Consider the following 17,392-nt stretch of genomic DNA (forward strand, 5'->3'; position numbering starts at 1 on the left):
ATAGCAATGGGGGAAAGGAGCTGGTGAACGAGAGATAAAGTATCCAGTTAATGGGGATGGGGGAAAGGAGCTGGTGAACGAGAGATAAAGTATCCAGTGAATGGGGGTGGGGGTAAGCAGCTGGTGAACGAGAGAATCTGGTGATTAGAAGTTCTGGTGATTAAGGGATGAACGGGAGAGGTGCGGGTGAACGGCGGGAGGAACGGGAGAGGCGGTGGTGAACGGCGGGAGCCAAGCAACAGCTTTGTGTCCTTCCGGTGATTGAGAATGAAATTCTCAATCACCGGATAGTAATACCCCTCTCTGCCCCTCGTGCTGATTTTGATTTACTTACAACACATTTAGGATCCTCTTTTATTGTGTTGGGGGACCTCAATGCTCATCACCCATTGTGGGGGAGTCCCACTGTAGATTCTCAGGGCATCATGGTCACCGACTGGTACAAAATGCTGGATAATCTTGTGTTGCTTAATGATGGCTCTCCTACCCGGAAGGATAATAGGGTCCAGATCGACTCCGCTATTTATCTAACTTTTGTCATTATGCCCTTGGACTACACTTTCCGATCATGGTAGCGATTACCTTCCTATAAGAATTAATTGTAATCTTGTGGTTCACACAGCAGTTGATTCGCCCCCGCAATGGGATTATGCTACGGCAGACTGCTCTTCTCGATCGACCCCTACCAGTGTGGGTTTCGTCGAGCTTGTCCGAGTATCGACAACGTGGTTCTGCTAAATGGTGTTGCCCGACACGCGTTATTAACCAAAAATTCGTGTATAGCTGTCTTTCTTGACATTATAGATGCGTTCGGCAATGTCAATTATGATTTTCTTCTCCGCAAATTGACAACGTTGGGTTTTGATGATGGGGTAATTCGTTTCTTTCGGTCCTATCTGGCAGGCCGCACAGCGTGTGTTAGGGTCCGCACGTCACTGTCCAAATCCTTCTCTCTTCCCCCGGGGTCCCCCAAGGCGCTGTTCTCAGTCCGTTGCTGTTCAGTCTGCTACTCGACGATTCACCTGCAGTCCTGCCTCCTGGTATTCAAGTGGCGATGTTTGCGGACGACATAGTATTATTTCTCACTGGGCACTCCTTGGGTTTGTTAAATATCCATATGCAAGAGGCTCTTCAGGAAACGTCAGCCTACCTACGGTGCCGAGGCCTCCCTCTGTCTCCGGCCAAATGCGTAGCGCTGTGTTTTACCCGCAAACATAATCCGCAAACATACTTTACTCTCAGTATGGAATGCCACGATCTACCGCTAGCCTTATGTTGTTGCGTTGCGCACACGATGCCTACGTATCCTAAGCCTGCTGTGTTCTATGGTCAGCTCCAGATGGGGTCTATCTAGCTAGTACCTAGGTTTAATCCGCTCTCGGATTGACAGCTGTGGTTTATCGATCCGCTTCTCTACTGGATACACTCCAGAATGCCTGTCTTCGCACTATTATTGGGGCACCTCGCTCTTCGGCAATAGGGGCGCTGGAGTTGATAACGTATGTGCCTCCCTTATCCGTACACCGAGATTTTCTTCTGCTGCGTTATGGCGTGCACTGTCTTACTTGCCCATTTTCTCGCGGAGTGGTTGGCTCCTACCAATGTTACGTCTGCCTCCTTGCGTGGCACCTTGGCTCATTTGCGTATCGTCCACAAGGTGGATGGCTTGTACTTATCACTGCTGCGAGAGTCTCCGGCCCCGTTTGCGGCCCCATGGTCCTCTGTTCCGTTTGTGGTCGACTCTGAGTGGTGTCGTGACGCTAAAGCGGATAGTACTAACATTGAATTAGCCTCTGACTTTGCGCTTAGGTTGAACTCACATGCAAGTGCGAGGTGTGTTGTTTACACTGATGGGTCTCGTGACGATCTAGTCAACTGTGCTGGTTTGGCATTTCATATTCCCAGTTTGGGTGTTACCCAATCCTTTCGCACCTCTTCGGAGCTTTCGATTTGTCGTGTTGAACTCACCGCCATTGTCCAAGCTTTGTTATGGCTCATTGATCATCGAGTCTACGAGGCAGTGATATGTTCCGATTCTCGCTCTGCCTAAGCGTTACTCTGTCGCCCTGACCAAACTGACCCATCACTTTTAGCAGTTTGGAATCACCTCCGGGATTTCCCCTTTGTAAACTATTCTTTTCTCTGGGTTCCTGCGCATGTAGGGGTACCCGGGAATGAATTGGTGGACCAAGCTGCTCGTGCGGCTATAACATCGCGGACTGCTTTGTATGTGTTTTCCCCGGTAGACGCCCCTCAGTGTCGGAGGGTCCTACGCAAAGCTCTGGTTGATTCCTGGCAACTACATTGTAACTCGCTCCCGTTAGGTCAGTGGCTCTATGCAGTCCATCCGTCGCCCTGCTATCCCGCTGTTTGGCACCTCCACCTCTGCCGCCCCATGGGACGCCCTTTGTTTCTGGCTTTAATTGATCGATTTCCCACTCCGGCAGTATTGCACCGCTCCAAACGGTCTCCTTCCCCTCTTTGTCGGAATTGTGGAGTCACTGGCGACCTTGAACACTACGTCTTCCACTGTCCCAATTATGGTTCCCTTCGGGGATCCTTACAGCGACGCCTATTGATCGAGAACCGCTCCTCGACTCATGTTTTAGCATACAATGGCCTCGCTAGGGAGCTTCAGAGGCCACTCCTGCGCGTGCGTGCTATTCTGCTTTATAGGCTTAGTCTGCACGACCACTTATCACCTTCTTAGACGTATATGTGACAGTATATAACTAACCTTATACTAATTGTTGGGACTTTATTTGACATAGGGGCCTTTTAGGATAAAGCCTGAACTACTAACTTACGTACACTTAAAGTTCTTGTAGACTTCTTGAGACATACCTCCACCATGCAATGCAAATTGCTATCTCACAGCGCAAGGCTACCTCGCAGACGTTCTCCGGTTGCTGCCGGCTTTGATGTATAGAGCCCTCGTACCGTAACTATCCCATCAAAATCTAAGGAGTTGGTTCTCCTAGATATTGCACTGGCAATACCTTCCAATCACTATGGACGTTTATCGGGAAAGCAGTCACTTTTAGTGAATTCATGTTGCAGCTAGTGTCATTGACGCGGACTTTCGGGGGAACATAGGAGTGCTCCTTTTTAATTTATCGGATAACCCGGTTATTATCAACACATCGGATGCTATTGCCCAACTAATAATTGCTCGACTACCCGAACATTACGAACTGTACATGTCAACAGATCTCGATCCTACCAGTCGTGGTCCAATGGGTTTTGGCTCTTCGGGAATATAATATTCTATGATATTTTTTAACTATTTATGAGTTTATTTCTATATAAGAACATATAGAACAGTTACCTTATTTTGTCATTTTTACACCAGCTATAGGACTGTGTGTCTAGGTTTTTTATAAAAGTCACTTAATTTTGTTAAAAGAAAAAGGAAAATATATATAAATGTCTATAGCATAAGTATGGAAACTATAATGCTGCATATATCAACTCCTGTTAAATTTAAAATAATATGCGGTTGAACGGAGGTGTTTTTTATATTAATTAGGGCCTCGGTCGACTTTTACAAAGCAAATAAGCCAAAATCTGGAAAAGCATGGCGCTTTCCCTTTTACATTGTGGTCAATTTTTTATTTCTAATATATCTGGCCATGGGTCGAAATTTAAAATTCGCGCTTCCTCTTGACTCTTGACACGGAGTAGGCGTGTATAAAAATTAGTGTTTATTTGTTCGATGGATAAAGAGATTTGCTATCAATTAATAATAATAATAATATTTATCAGCGAGGCCGTCTTTACGTATGGGCAAAGTGCGCAAGGCCCAAGGGCCCCACAGTTCTTGGGGGTGATGCAGGAAAAAAATATTCACGTTTTGTATTATAATTTCGTTACCTGAATTCTACTTGACTTAAAAAACTAATATTATACAAATCATTGAAATGTTAGTGTTACACTAACAATATACCGCTTGAGTGTGTTACTCCGAAATGCTGTAGTATTGTCCAAAAAACAATTTCGTTCGTCGTGTATCTTGCATTAGTACAAATACCTAAGCTATCGAAGTGTCTACCAAATAGGTTTTGAAATAACGGCGCAGGCGCGTAAAAACGTTTTGGATCATGAAAGGGATCGGCAACCTGTTTTGCGATAAATTTGTGAAAAGTTAAGTATAGTGGGCGCGAAGCTACGCAGAAGGAATGGTTAGCATAATAAAATTTAAGGACCTCTAAATTCAAATGTGCAAGCTTGGATTCTGAATTTGAAAGGCTTTTCGCACCTCTTCTAAAACAAATTGGCACCCTTTCCAAACCAATTTGGGGCCCCTTCCTAATTTGAAGGGGGCACAATGTACATACAATCATACGTTTCGGGGGGGGCACGTGCCCCCTGTGCCACCCTCTGGCTACGCTACTGGGTATTTATGTAAGTAAGGAAGTTCCCACGATTCAACCCCGCCCCATTGGCAATATCTTTGACCGTATTAAGTTTCCAACTCAATTTCTTTCTCTCGTCTCCCCTTTGAATGATTTCTTACTACGCTACTGATACAGTGTTTGATTTCCAACGTTTAAAATAGAAATGCATGGACTCCGCTCTGACCAGGGGGAAACACCACTAAAAAATGACGGTAATTTCTAATGTGAATTCAATTTCGTAGATTGAGGTTTTCCGCTCAGGTGGTAACCGAACCTTTTCTATTTACGTCAACAATACACATAAAAAGCTGTCATTCATGAGCGAATCACCCCCATAACTACGCCATTGTTACATATAGAAATTATGGATTCATTTCATAATGTTCATTTGCAGTGAGATATTTAAATCAAATTTTAGTGGGAGATAACACCCTCATTGAAATATGTGGTGCTTACGAGGGTTTCAGTATTCCACGTAAGTTTAAAGAAATTGTATATTATGATTTCTATAGATTGTTTTTTATACATTATACCAATTTCAATATTTATGAAATTTTTAAAAGATCTATTTATTTAAAATATAAAATTTAGTAAAACTTATATTTTTAATACATAAATTATAGTAATTTTTTTTTATAATTCCTATTTTAGAGAGCAGAGGTGACCGCTTTTTCGGAATGCTAAAATCATCCGCTACCCTTAGGAGTACCATAAATGGTCTTCGTCGCCTAAAGGCGGAAATTGATCACAAGTATATATTTCGATAATATATTTTTATTACGAATATTGTTTAAAAAATAATTATTTTGACAGTTTTCAAGAATCGCACCCCTTCCTATATATTTGTTTTGATTGTGGTACTGGTTCGTCAAAATCATACATCAATTTGGCATTTTATCTATAGGCTTAAATTAAAGCGTGGGTAGTTAATATAGTAGTTCATAATTTTTTATCGTTAACCAGAAAGGAGGAATCTAATGAAAAGTTCCAGGAAGAATTGGTTATATGGACGGGGACAAACGACATGTTCCGTATTGTAAGTTCAAATCGTACTTAATTAAATTGGATTTATTGCTTTACTTTATGGGTTTAAATTTAAATAATTTATTAACAAATTATATAATTTATTTCGCTTTTTATCTATTTTAGTTCAACAATGGAGACCAGAATCGTGAGAAGGCCTTCTCTCATTGATGATATAAAAGAATTTAAAGAAATCATTTTAAGCGTTGGTGCTCCAACAATAGTAATTTGTCCATTGCCCCACAAAATTTCAAATAGACACGCGGCAATTTCAACTGTTGAGGATTTATTTCGTTCAACTTTCGAAAATTGTGGTAAGAATTATCCGTAAATATTAAATTAACTCCTTAAATGGTAAAATCCCGGATCGTTCTTAAAACGTTTGTGGCCTCCAGCGAAATGGATTTTAGGGGTCCTGGGTGGCCACCAAGCTCACCCCCTCCCCGCACACTAAGCACGTCCCTGGAGGAATTCGGCTAAATCTATGGAATGATAGTATTCTAATCCTAAATTTAATTTTCCTTTTTTTTCTATAATAAGGTTTGGTGGAAGTTATCCCGATTTCAACATTTGTTTTTCGTAACGATGGCGCTTATGCCAAAGGCACTTTACAAAAGTAAGTTTTACTTTAACGTATTACAAACTGCAATAGCCTAAGTATATTTAAAACTTTATTGACGCAAATCAGGGGCCCTCAAGGGGTCGGAGTGTGCAATAACTGGTGGCTTTACCGGGGAGTCGGGGTCCGGCTCTTGTAACCCGTAAGGGCGGTGGCGCACTGGGAGATGTTAGCTCCGTCCAAAGGGTCCTATCTCCGACCTCCGACTTCGGTCAGGTGTGGGCTGGATACTGGGCTTCGGCCCAGGCTAATGGAGAGGGGCCGGGCAAACTGGCCGCCTCGGCGGATTGAGTAGCCTGCTGTGGGGCTGCGGGCCTCCGTATGAGGGCACGGCGGACCCATCTCCCGGCCTTTTGGGCTCCCACCGGGGTCTCCGGTGCCAGCTGTGCCGGGTTATGCGGGCTGCTGTGTGCCCGCCGTTCCCCTTTAGGAGCTCTCTCCAAAGGGCTTGGCTCCCTGCCTTTATAGGTGGGGTGTCGGCCGGAGTTGCTAGAGCATCCGTTCTCTATCCCACTGCTGTGTGCGAAGTGGCGGGCTGGTCGTCCCATTGTTGCACCTTCTGCTGGGTTGAGCGGCTTGCGTCGAGGGTGCGACCATCAGTAGTGGGGTTCTGCTACCCATGCTGGTTTTGTCACCTGTCCGGGCTTGTGGACGCTGGCGTAGGGCATTCTGATGATAGGCCTCCGGTGGTGTGGTTCTCTTTCCGGTACACCGGGCTATAAATTCTGACAACATGACGCAAATCAGGAAAAGATTCGCTTTGCCTTTATTTATGATTTTGAAAAACATACTTATGTACATCTTTTTGCTATCCTATGTTTCCTCAAAACGTCTGAAATATCTGAATTTTCCTTTTCAAAAAGACAAACAGACCGTTTTATATTGAAATTAAGTTTTATCGGTAAACTAGATAGGTATAGGAAGACTTTGGAGACCCTGATGATGTCCGTAGAAACGGGCGTGGCTTAAGGGGGAAGTAAAAACCTCTTTTTCGTTAACGCTGAACGTTTTAGTTTTAACAATTACACAATCGAATTATATTTTTATTAATGGGCTGAACCTTCCTCTAGTACTTAAATATTTTTGATAATTCTGATATTAATAGTAAACGACATATAAGACTATAACTAAAGGGTAGTTTGGGCACTTGCCCCACTTGTTTAGCTCCGGGTGTCCAAATTAAAACGTAATAATTAAATAACTTTGAAATTGAAAACAGTCAAAATTATTTTCAGCACTAAACAAGAGGCTGTTCTACAAATAAATATTAATTTTATAAGTATAAAACAGTTCAGCTTGAAATAGCGCGAAACTATAGACAATGGCCACTGTAGTCTTCCTCCTTAAAGTGGGAGAACTCAAGAGAAAAAATATCTCACTACACTAATTCAAAGAAAACTTGTCCCTGTTATTATACGTATATAGAGTAATGTCACTCCGTGCTTTGGCCCCGGCTGCCATTTTAGGCGCGTTTTTAGTTTCACATCGAATATACAGGGTCTTTTTTTTTGCTCGGAAAAGTGTTTTTTCTCAAAAACTATTTATAGTACCGATTTCAAATTTGGAAGGTCAATTCTCTATACCGGGGGACATCAGTTTGAGAAATTTGAGCGTTTTCGGTAATGTTTTTCACCAATTTTGAAAAATTATTTTTCGACCACTAGCTGCGAGATAAAAAATTTATATTATAAAGTTGTAGGCCGTCATCGAAAACCCTTAAAAATTGTTCACTCGACGAAAAACAACTTATTTATCAGTGAAAATTCGAGCTTGAAAAATTTACAAGTTGGTGAAGCCAAATTACGATTGTTTGAAACGATAATTGAAAAGGGAACAAGTCTAATACAAACGTAGTAGAGTTTTCACACTTGAAAAAATGTACACGTTTGGTTTTTAAATGCAGATATTTTATTCACATAAATTTTTACAAAACATTTTCAATAATATCACCATTGGCTGCAACACAGGTTTGTGCGCGGACAATTAAGTTCTCAAACGCTTTCTCTACCATTTCTGGTGTGACGTCTCGGCAAGCACTGATTATTCGTCTAATGAGTTCCTCCCTAGTTTCAATGGGCGTGGCGTATACCTTTGCTTTAACGAATCCCCAGATAAAATAATCCAGCGGTGTTAGGTCAGGTGACCTTGCTGGCCAATGCACTGGACCATTTCTCCCTATCCACCTTTCAGGAAACTCGTTGTTGAGGTGCTCAGTTACTTGCCGGGAAAAATGCGGAGGGGCGCCATCTTGCTGAAACCACAACTGACGTCTTTCAGCCAATGGAAGGTCGTCGATTGCGTCACTCAGTTCGTTCTGTAGAAAATGTAAATACCTTTGGCCGTTGAGGTTCGTCGGCAGGAAAAAGGGACCAATCAAACGGTTTCCAACAAGTCCAACCCAAACATTGACCCGTTCAAATTGAACCTGGTGATGATATTCAAAACCCCAATGTGGGTTGATGTCAGACCAAAGATGGCTGTTTTGATGATTAAAGGGCCCATCTCTAGAAAATGACGCTTCGTCGGAGAACAAAACATGACGCAAAAACTGTCTATTTTCTTGGACAGCATTTAGTAACCAGTTGCTAAATTCATAACGTCTTTGATGGTCTCCGTCAATTAGTCCTTGGTGGAGCGTAGCTCTGTATGGGTGATAGCGATTCTTACGAAGAATTTTCCACACACGATTTGCAGAACAACCCAAATCAGCAGCGGCGTTAGCGCAACTGTGACGAGGATATGCCACAAAGTACGCGAGTACATTGTTCTCGAAGTCTAAATCCGGTTGACCCAAACCGCGAAACCTAGGTTGCAAGTTACCAAATTGATTGAAATCGTGAATTGCTCGTCTTACTGTATTTACAGATGGTGCTCCATTTGGATGTCTTTCTGCGAAGATTTCAGTCACTCTTCTAAGGTTTTGCGCTGCTTCTCCATAGTAAATGGCAACTATCTCGGTACGCTCAGCTACTGAATAACGAGGCGTTGTTCGAAATATTATCAAACACTGATAATAATCTCCCAAAGTTTCCCTTTAAATACCCAATGCATGTTTAGGATTGACCTATAGCCTCGTGTTTTTTAAATCCGGTCGTTTTTTTAACCAAAGTTTCAACTGGATTAGGTAATTCGGTTTCAATTATCGTTTCAAACAATCGTAATTTGGCTTCACCAACTTGTAAATTTTTCAAGCTCGAATTTTCACTGATAAATAAATTGTTTTTCGTCGAGTGAACAATTTTTAAGGGTTTTCGATGACGGCCTACAACTTTATAATATAAATTTTTTATCTCGCACCTAGTGGTCGAAAAATAATTTTTCAAAATTGGTGAAAAACATTACCGAAAACGCTCAAATTTCTCAAACTGATGTCCCCCGGTATAGAGAATTGACCTTCCAAATTTGAAATCGGTACTATAAATAGTTTTTGAAAAAAAACACTTTTCCGAGCAAAAAAAAAGACCCTGTATATTCGAAGTGACACTATTGCTATGGACGGAATGTTTGTTTGTTTGTTTGTTTGTTTGGCGTGGAAAAGCGACGACACGGTAGATGGAGCTGCGAAAATTATTTTTTTATATAATTTATATTTTGGGCGGCGCCGGGACTCGAACCCAGATAGCTGCTGGCCGCGTAATCTCCAAAAACCGACACCTTTACCAAGAGAGCCTCGCCGCTCTCAGGAAATTTTTCTCGGAACTTCTAGTCATTTTTAGCGACACGTGGGGATTTGGCTAGTTAAGTTGTCGCAATTGTCCTTCCTTTTTCGCGTTATTTTACGTATATTTATGGCGTTTAAGGTCATTTGAACCTAAAACTTCGCCTCCCCCACCAACCCAGTGGCTTTTCACTAAGGGTGACACGTGGCGTGGCGGGAAGTTTGAATTACAGTGAGGGGCTACACAACTTTTACCGATGGCCAGTTTCAGGTCTGCCAGGTAAACAGGGGCACAATTTCGATCCCCCCTTTAATAACAATACGTACTCTTCGCAGTCAACTCTTTAACTTAGGATGGTACTTTTTATATCAAACGATAGAATGCGCAGTGCCGTTAATTTCCGCCCCCTTCGACCAACCCCCTTAAAGGGAGAGTGATCGAAAAATTAATAAACTCATGGGTATTTTTTTTATGAATTTGCTAATTTACATGACTTTTGCTGCCTAAACTACACAAATGTTTGATATAAATTTCCTAAAATAAACCCATTTTAATCCCAGTTTAAGAATTTATTTATATCATATTTCCACTAATTTCAATAATTTAAAAGAATTATGTTCATCGTGTTTTGCTTACCTATTTCACCTTTGATACTTTCCGTCTAACGATAGGAAATCACATGGCCTCAACAGCTTTTCTATTGGTTAATTTGGTTTGCCCAACCGGGTATCCTGAGGGTGGGTGGTGGCCACTCTTTAACATAGGATGGTAAATTATATATCAAACGATAGGAAATCACATGGCCTCAACATCTTTTGTATTGCTATGCCCACCCGCGTATCCTGAGGGTGGGTGGCGCCCAAGTTTTAATCCTTCAACTTAGGATGGAATTTTATATATCTTACGATAGGAAATCAAATGGCCTCAACGGCTTATGCATCGGTTTGCCCACCCGCGTATCCTGAGGGTGGGCGGTGTCCACTCTTTAACATATGATGGTAAATTATATATCAAACAATAGGAAATCACATGGGCTCAACAGCTTTTATATCAGTTTTCCCACCCGTGTCTCCTGATGGTGGGCGGCATCCACTCTTTAACTTAGGATGGCAATTTATATATCAAACGATAAGAAATCACGTAGCCTCAACAGCTCTTGTATTAGTTTGCCTACCTGTGTCGACTAAGGGTGTATGGGTTTGCCCACTCGAATACACTGATGTGGAACTAATATTACGGCCTGGGCCGAATTGTTTTCTCTATAGGAAAAAGCATGGGTGACGTCGTACTGAGACGTCTCTATAAGCTTACCTAATTTTCTCCTTTTTAAGCATATAAATAAATGTTCGCAAAGAACATTATAAATTCGGTAGGATAACAAATTGGGGTTTTTGAAATCCATTTTCTGCTAAGCCAGAATTTCCGTTTTTGGGGCGCTTAAGCGCCTGCTCAATAGGTCCCATACAGGTCACCTTAGCAGACTGATTACTTTTATAGAAATAATTTTTATCAAGAAAACTTCGGTCAAATTCAGATAACGTTGGAAAAGTTAAAGCTTCTCTGTCCTCTCCTCCCTTCACTTTCCCGAAACCCACCACCTAAATTAAAAGTATATAACGAAACGTTTAAAGATAATAAACCATTTTATTTCCAAAATTGTAAAAGAAAACCTTTTAGGAGTTTCATCAAAACAATGAAATCAATTTCGGGAATTTTAGGAGGCGCTTCAGAAAATTTTCAGGTGGCTCAAGCGCTATCTAAAACAGCCTAGCGACGCCACTGGATGGTAACATGATAAAAAAACAATAAACGTAACATGAAACATTCATTGTGATTCAAAAATAACAGGGAAGAATAGTATTAAAATCGGGAAGATAATTTGTAACTATCAACCAACATACGAATCAAAGTTAAAGTGCCAAGTGAGAAATTTTCAAATTATTTTAATTCTAATGAATAAGGGTTAAACTAAAAACTTGGATTCCGGTTTTCCAATTGGTTCTTGAGAAAAACCAAGTTCAGTAATTTACCAACTCATGCTTATGAAAATCTCCGTGTAAACGAAATAAAATGCGGGTCAATTTGTAAATTTCGCTTAACTTAACTATTAAGCGAAAAACCACGCCAAATGAGGTCGATAAGTCTACAGGGGCATGATATTTAGTCGGATACCGAGTTTGGTTCCGGTTTTCCACTTGGTTCTTGAGAAAAAGCAAGTTCGGTAATTTACAAACTCGGCCCTATGGGAATCTGCCTGTTAACGAAATGAGATGCAGGCCAGTTAGTAAATTCCATACGGCTTAAATATTAGGCGTACAACCACGCAAAACGCGGTCGATCCGTCTACAGGGGCATGATGTCTAGTCGGATACCAAGTTTGTTCCGGTTTTCCACTTGGTTCTTGAGGAAAACCAAGTTCGCTAATTTACAAACTGCGGTGTTCGGTTATAGGGCATTGTTTGAATTTCTATTAGTCTGCTTAGGTTATTTATGCGATGCGGCTTCCTGCGGTTATTTGTGCGACTTGTCCGTCCTCTTGGGGCATACCCTCGTTTTATTCCTGTTCGGTGTACAAATCTTAAAGTTTGCATTCCTAATTTTAATTAAACAGTTCTGTATCATGTTCCCTTTGTTTCACCAAGTTTGGTGAAGCTTACGATTTTAAGTTAATTTGAGTTTCGAACAATTAGGTCATAGTCTCAGTCGGTTCCAGCAAAGTGATCCCTCAGGTCCGGCACTTTTTTGCTTTCTCGTGCAAAACGTAGCATGCCGTATTCAATCAGAGTTAAATACATGGTACCTGGATGATTCGTCTTTGGGTGATGAAAGATCTTGAACTTCTACAGGAACTTTCGTCCGACATTGGCCTTGAAGTAAACCCGTCGAAGTGCGAGCTTTTAATTCTGAACCCGGGCGGCTTTCCCGAACAGCATTTTAAATCTATGTTCGCCACGGCAGCACCTGGAATGAAAATTTTGTCTCGACCAAATTACGTGCTCCTCGGTGCGCCCCTATCTCCTTAAGCTATTTCCTCTTACTTAACTGAGGCTTTAAAGGTGATGGCGAGAAACCTCGAGAACATCTCAGCCCATCACGGTTTATTCCTGCTTAAAACTCCTTCGCCATTCCAAGGTTGTCGTACCTTCTCCGCGGCGCTCGTGGGTGGCTTTGTGAAGATGGCCTCAGGTCTTTCGAAGGAACTCTTCGAAAATCACTTCAAGACGCCACCAATACGCTTATGGACGAGGCTCCTTGGGAACAATCGTCACTTCCCGTGGCTAAGGCGGCCTTGGAATTCGCCATGCCTCCAAACTCGCGCTTCCGGGGTTTTTGTCTTCGGCCTCCAGCGTCGCTGATTTGGTGCAAAATATTCTTCCGCGCTATTTTACTTCTTCTCCGGACCCGGTTTTCCGCGATGCTCTTCGCCATTGGGAACTTTTGACAGAGGCTGTTTTACCTTCTCCAGACCATTGGAGTCATCAAAGAGTATGGCAAGGACCTGTTATTGACAGTACCGCGAAGCTACTTTCCAATGGCGCAGTTAATGATCGCGATAAAGCCCGTCTGCTCTCGGTTAGCTCAAACGAATCCGGTTCTTGGTTAAACGCGCTTCCGCCGCCTTCTCTCGGAACCGACCTCGACAATGATTCCTTTCGGATTGCGATTTGTCTGCGTTTGGGGGGCCGCAGCTGCGTGCGTCACACATGTAATTGTGGTGCCCAGGTCGACTCTTACGGGACACACGGCCTGAGCTGTAAGAAGAGTTTCCGCGGGTGTTCCATCCATTCTGGAGCCTCGGGGAAGCGGCCTAATAGAATGTCCCTTGTTCCATAGACCGGCGAAAAATGTGGGTGTGGGACTTTACCCACACTGACCCTTTGGCCCCGTCGTATTTGGCATCTTCATCTGCAGCCCCATTTTTGTGTCCTTCTATGTATTTACAGACTTCATGAAATAAATTTAAAATTGAAAATTATAGAAAGCACAACATAAATAATAGCGATAGGATTGGCAACTTCATAGACAAAAAGGATTTAAGACGTAGGCTTCGAATAATATTACAAAGTAAACCTGGCAGTACGAGAAGGCTGCGTCGGAATTGAGTTTCATTTACTTTTTATAAGATGGTTTCGAAACTTGAAATAGGAAGAGTGCGTCAAATCTCAAAGTGTTGTGTATAATAACTTACGGTATTTTAGCAAAAGATCCTTTCAACATGTAAGATTTCAGAAAGCGATCTTTATAAACAACATTTTAAATTTTTTCAACTGTGTTTTTAAGACCGGCCAAATAAATGCTGTTTCCAATTTCTGTTAGATGTCTAGCGATGTTTTGGACTCAGGCATTATAAGCAATAAGTATATAAAGTGCGTGAACTAGAGATCACACTTGGAATCGGCACTCCGTAGAGCTCAGGAGACGAGTCTGTACTTTGGTAATACGATACCGTAAGTCGTAATCTTCGAATACAGAGTTAGTCAAACTAACTTTACCTTTCATGGATTACCGAGGAGGAAAGTGTCTTAGGTACGGGAGTATAATTAGATTCCAAGGTAAAGTTATACGCGCTGCCGAATTATAACAAGTCGCAAAAGATCAGAATTGCTAGCAGACGAATTGTACATTGAAATTACTGAAAATTATTTTTATTGAATTAAGTGGCATGATGGTAACGAAAATACATCTTCCCGTGCAAAAAGAACAAGAGAAACGAACTAGCAGACGACAAAGCACACTCGTCTGAGCAGAGTGTTCTGCTTGCTCTAAGGTTGAATACAGTGTAACGTAACTGTTCAATTATTAACAACGTTTTATTAGTTGTAGGCACGGAAAGTTGTAATTTCGTAACCATCATTCTACTCGCGTGGGCTGAGTTTTAAGAAGTGTTCAACGTAATTTAAAACCATTGACAAGACGTAAACAACGGTTTAATTTTGTCCAATAACACATAACTTTGTTTTCAACGCGTCTCGTTCCCAACTGTACTCTGCGTGCCAAAAACCAAAAAAGATTCATCGCAGATTTATCCGCTCGTGTTGAAACTAACTTGAAATACTAGCAGACGACTTAATCTTCCCCGAAAAATCTCAATTTAGCAATAATACATAATTATTTCCATCTATGCTCCAGCCACTATAAACACTTGGAAGATAATTCGCATTATCAGTAAGTATTTGCCGCCTGACATTCTACCTTTGCGAGCATGTTGTAGAGTGGCGAGAGATTTCAGATTTTAAAATCCGAAGCAACACACAATTAGTCACATCAAATGTTTTTTTTTTCTAAGCGATTGTAACGTGTGGGACAATACAGTCCGCTCGTCCATCTGATTAATCAGGGCGAGATATGTGTAACGACGCCGCCAACGGGGAGATACGGTGGGGACAGGGTTGCGGACACCCGTGGTGGGGTACTGCATTGGTGGTCGTCCTCACACTGCCATCTACAAACTCTGGGTCCCAGACGCTTGGGATTACAGGAGTAAGCCAATATTTCCAGCTCACATCAAATGTGTCTCTCGTAATTTAATAAAAGTAATTTTCCGAAATTTCAATGTACAATGACCTTTTGCGGCGTGTTATTCTTCGTTAGCGCGTATAACTTTACCGAATTATACTTCCGTACCGAAGCACTTCCCTCCCCCGTAGTCCTTGTAAGGTAAAGTTAGTTTGACTATCTCGGTATTCGATGATTACGACTTTTAGAATCGTATTACCAAAGTACCGACCTGTCTCCTGAGTTCTTCGGAGTGCCATCCTCTGTGACGAAAATTTCATTGGCCGATCCCAAATTCCCAACTGTGTTCTCTAATTAACGCACTTTTTATACTCCTTGCTTATAATGCCTCAGTCCAAAACTTCGCTTAAAGATTTCTACTCATTTGGTTTTACACACACCACCTCTTGTCTTCACAATTTCTAACAGAAATTGGAAAAGAAAATCAACATTTATTTGGCCGGTCTTAAAGACACAGTTGTAAAAATTGAAAAATGTGTTTATAAAACTCACTTTCTGTAATTTAACATGTTAAAAGTATCTTTTGCTAAAATATCGTTAGTTATTAAATAGAACACATTGAGATTGGACGCATTATTCCTATTTTAAGTTTCGAAACCATCATATAAAAAAAAATAATGAAACTCAATAACCGACGCAGCCTGGTCGTACTGCCAGGTTTACTTTGCAATATCATTCGAAGCCTACATCTTTAATCAGTTTTGCCTATGACGTTGCCAATCCTATCGCTATTATTCATGTTGTGCTCTCTATAAATTAAAGGAATCGTCTGCTATGAAAATGATATACTGAAGTAGCAGCAGAAAACGTAGTGGCAGATTTATCTCAGAAAAACGGAACCTATAAAGATACAATACATCCGTCGCAGATTTAATCGTTGAGATCATGGAGTTTATAGCAAGAGGAGTAGCAGGTTATGCATTATTTAGTGACCTCGAGTTTTAGTGTTCTAGTTCCAGCTCGGTTTCCGGCGAGTCACATGATCGCTTGATTCGCGTCGTCTGCTCATTTTCTGGGCTGCTTAATTTACCGCCTACATACGAATACATACTTTACTAACTCTGTAGTCTCCTTGGCGCACTTTTTAACGACGGCATATCTCATTTATATAATATAGACATAACTTCAAATACTTAATATCTTAGAGTTTTATTATAAATAATACGTTAATATTAAGTATGTTTCAAATATAAAAACCAAAAAACATTAACACAGCTATTCCAATTTCGTAAACATGGAGATTTCCATAGGGCCGAGTTTGTAAATTAGCGAACTTGGTTTTCCTCAAGAACCAAGTGGAAAACCGGAACAAACTTGGTATCCGACTAGACATCATGCCCCTGTAGACGGATCGACCGCGTTTTGCCTGGTTGTACGCCTAGTATTTAAGCCGTATGGAATTTACTAACTGACCTGCATCTCATTTCGTTAACAGGCAGATTCCCATAGGGCCGAGTTTGTAAATTACCGAACTTGCTTTTTCTCAAGAACAAATTAAAGGAATCGTCTGCTATCAAAAATGGTATACAGACGTACTAGCAGAACACGTAGTCGCAGATTTATCGTAGAAAAAACGGAACTAACAGTGGCGTAACTATAGGGCGGCAGGGCTGGCAAAATGAAACGGGCCCCCGACCCGAGAGGGCCCTGGCGCAAGCGGCCGCGAGTTCAGAAATAGCCAAACTTTTTTAACTAAATATGGTACCTAGGTGACGATTTTTACTCGGAGGGCCCCATCCAAAGAATTTGCCACGGGCCTCAGGTGGTATAGTTACGCCACTGGGAACTAATAAAGAAACGATACATCCGTCGCAGATTAAATCGTTGAGATCAAGCCTAGTGAAATCGTTTTTGCGAGGGGTCCGACACTCTATCAAATTTCGTACACGCCAGTGATTTGAAAATTTCCAAATTCCAAATTTCTGATTAAATTTTATGAAATCTTTTCAAATTTCTCAAGTTTCTCAAATGTTTTGGCAAATTTTCAAATTTTTATCGATTCCAAGATGAAATTTCTCATTACGTTTACGGTAATTTAACAATAGAACTTTATTATCCCAAGAGCCCACCCCAGTCGCTTTTCTGATCCTTATAATATCTTGGGCCTTTTTCTATTATTTTGTAGTCAGACCATTTTTCTCGTAATTGTGGGTTTGTTCTTTTTGTCCCCATACCAA

This window comes from Leiobunum rupestre, chromosome 4 (assembly GCF_980474605.1).
Source record: "Leiobunum rupestre chromosome 4, qqLeiRupe1.1.hap1, whole genome shotgun sequence".
Classification (NCBI taxonomy): Eukaryota; Metazoa; Arthropoda; class Arachnida; order Opiliones; family Sclerosomatidae; genus Leiobunum; species Leiobunum rupestre.